At 38.1% G+C, this 3,271-nt stretch overlaps 1 non-coding gene across 1 annotated transcript; it reads left to right on the top strand.

Annotated features, from left to right (window-relative positions):
• Window positions 1-385: 385 nt before the first annotated feature.
• LOC124101622 (U6 spliceosomal RNA) lies at window positions 386-488 on the top strand. The gene has a single exon (XR_006854672.1). It is a non-coding gene; the product is annotated as a U6 spliceosomal RNA (small nuclear RNA).
• Window positions 489-3,271: the final 2,783 nt, after the last annotated feature.

Below are 3,271 nucleotides of genomic sequence, written 5' to 3'. Positions count from 1 at the left end.
ATAAGGGAAATGTAAAGGTCATGGACCTATTCCATATGGGACCATGGTGGGTACATGACAACATTATCAAAATGCATAGATGTGAATACCACAAAGTGAAAATTTGACTGTGCACACCCAAATACATTTGCATAGATCTCTTAGCTGTGTCCACTCAGCAGGTCTAAAAGTAAGATACTTAGGAACAATGAGCCCACCAACCACTGAATTATTGATTTCTAAGTGCCAGCATCCAATAAAGGAACCAGACTTCCTTGGAGAAATATCTGGTTCTAGGTCTGGGGCAGAAAAAATGCAGAATGAATCTGAAAGTTTTCTTCCAGAAAGGAAAGGGAAATGAGGTCATGGCAACCTCAAAGAATTCCCGGTGGCACAAACTGGAACAATCTGATAAATCAAATAAATAATGCATTGAAATGATACAGAGAAGATTAGCATGGCTCCTGCACAAGAACGACATGCAAATTTATGAAGAGTTCCATATTATTAGGACTAAAAACAGCATACTACAGGGACACAGCCACATCAATGTTTATAGCAGCACAATTCACAATAGCTAAACTGTGGAACCAACCTAGATGCCCTTCAGTAGATGAATGGAAAAAGAAAATGTGGCATATATACACAATGGAATATTACTCAGCAATAAAAGAGAATAAAATCATGGCATTTGCAGGTAAATGGACGGAGTTAGAGAAGATAATGCTAAGTGAAGTTAGCCAATCCCAAAAAACCAAGTGCTGAATGTTTTCTCTGATATAAGGAGGCTGATTCGTAGTGGGGTAGGGAGAGAGAGCATGGGAGAAATAGACAAATTCTAAATAGGGGTGGGAGGGGAAGGGAGGAGGCACAGGAAAAAAAATGATGGTGGAATGTGATGATCATTCTTATCCAAAATAGATGTATGAAGACACAAATTGGTGTAACTAAACTTTGTATACAACCAGAGTTATGAAAAACTGTGCTGTATATGTGTAATAAGAATTGTAATGCATTCCACTGTCATACATAAACAAAAAATATTAGTTAAAATTTAAAAAAAATAAATAATGACAATATTGGATTATAACTCTTTAAACAAGACATATATCTATGGGTCCACATTGACATAAATTGAATGATTGAATAAATACAGAAGAAAGAAGACACAAATCATTCTTGCATAGGAGTTGCAACGAATAAATGTAGAAAGAATGAGAGAAATTTAAAATTACCATTAAAACACCAAACTAATAATTCCTTTAGTCAGAGTCACTGTTGAAAGCTAAAATTGAAGATAAGCAGCATATTTGCATAGCCTCAAAATACCTTTTCCAAAATATTTATTTGTAGTGGCTTTAACATTTGTCCAAGAATTCTTCCACACTCTTTCCTCTAAGAGGTCATGCTTAATTCCCCTCCCCTTGATGAACAAAGTCCAAATAGTAAAAAAACAATAACTTTACAGTGAAGAAAACTGGCAATCAGCTCATTAACCAAGCAATAAAGGTTAGCTTGACCAGCAGTGACATTTTGATGTCATCTACCCCTGATAAAGTGGAAATTGGTGATGAGAAGCACACCAAGTGTCTGTGGTGTTCTTCTGCAAAACAATGGTTCAATCACAAGAGATCATAGGAATCCAAATTGAGGAACTTTATAGATCATGAAATGTAAAAAAAAAAAAAAAGAAAGAAAGAAAAAGAAAAAGAAAAAAAAAAGAAACTCTCACAAAATGGGGGTGAATAAGGAGACACAATAACTAAACATAATGTGTGATCCTGAGTTGGATCCTGGAAAAGAAATAGGATAACAGTGGAAGGAGAGGGGAAATTCAAATAAAGTCTGTGGTTTAGATTTTATACCTTGTTACTTTCTAGTTTTGATCAATGTACTTTACCTATGTGAAATGTTAACAGAGGAACACTCTATACCATCTGTTATGATTTAGATGTGGTGTCCCCTGAAAGCTCACATGTGAGACAATGCAAGAAGATTTGGAGGAGAAATGATTGGGTTATAGCCTTAGCCCAAACTGAAGTCGTAGGTCGTAGGATGTGGCTGGAGGAGGTAGGAATTGGGGCGTGGCCTCCCTCTCCCTCTCCCTCCCCCTCTCCCTCTCCCTCTGTCTCTCCCTCCCCCTCCCTCTTCTTCTCCATCACCATGATGTGAGCTGCTTTGCTCCACCACCCTCTCCCTCCATGATGTCCTGCCTCACCTCCAGCCCCAAGGAATGGAGCTGGCCTTCTCTGGACTAAGACCTCTGAAACCTCAAGCCCTCAAATAAACTCTTCCTCCTCTACAGTTATGCTGGTCTGATCCTTTAGTCAAAGCAGCGAAAAAGCTGACTAGAACACCATCTTTGCAACTCTTGTAAATCTAGACTTACATAATAAAGGTTTTAACATTCAATTATTCCATTCCCACTTATCACTTAGGTGACTTTTGGGAAACAGACATCAGGTTTTCTAGTTAAGACATAAAACTGCATTTTCCAGATGGACATTTTGCAGAGGGACTAAGGCAACACCCTGCATCCCGTTGACCAGTTTTCTCCTCTCTCTACCTCCACATCATCGTTGAGATTGGCAGTCAAAGGATAGGCAGGGTTGGTGCCATTGCTCAAGTTTTCCATGCAAACAATTTTCTCCTCATCCTGTTTTCCTTAAAACTTTGACCTAATTACTTTCACATGCTGAGCTAATTCTCATGACTGATTAAAAGCAGCTAAAAACATCAGTAAAATCTGTTAAAGTGCAAAAATGAAGACCCCATTCATTCGAGCTCTTGAGTCATCATTTCTCTAAATGCATGACACAAATATATTCTTTTCTCTCTTATATTGATAATTTTACATTAAAACATCAATAGGGAGCAGCATCTGGGCTGCTTGCTCAACCACAGTAGCTGGATTCATTTTTTCCTCTTTATTAAAAAGGTGCTTAGTTCACATTATGGATTTTCGATTAGCAATAATCATAAAGAACAGTGTCTGGTGTTCAGAAAACTTAACTGGCTGCTTTCAAAGCAAATCTTTAAGTCCAAAGATCAAGTTGTTTCTGATACTTAACAAAGGCACATATTTATTCCTCTAGACAGTTAGTGCTTTTGAGGGTTTATTTTTCATTAATCTTCACTCTTGGCACTTCTCACTTGGGAATGTCTATTCCTAAAGAAGCAGCACCCAGCAGAGCCAGAGAAACAGGAGGCTGGGAGCCCAACCCAGGCTAACCGTTGTGTATGCACCCCTATTTCCTTCTTGTTTTTCCAGTAGTAATTGTATTCATCCTCT

This window comes from Marmota monax, unplaced genomic scaffold (assembly GCF_021218885.2).
Source record: "Marmota monax isolate L192 unplaced genomic scaffold, Marmota_monax_Labrador192_F-V1.1 WCK01_AAM20220418_F8-fsc00128, whole genome shotgun sequence".
In the NCBI taxonomy this organism is placed as follows: Eukaryota; Metazoa; Chordata; class Mammalia; order Rodentia; family Sciuridae; genus Marmota; species Marmota monax.
This window is presented reverse-complemented; position numbering and strand designations above follow the sequence as displayed.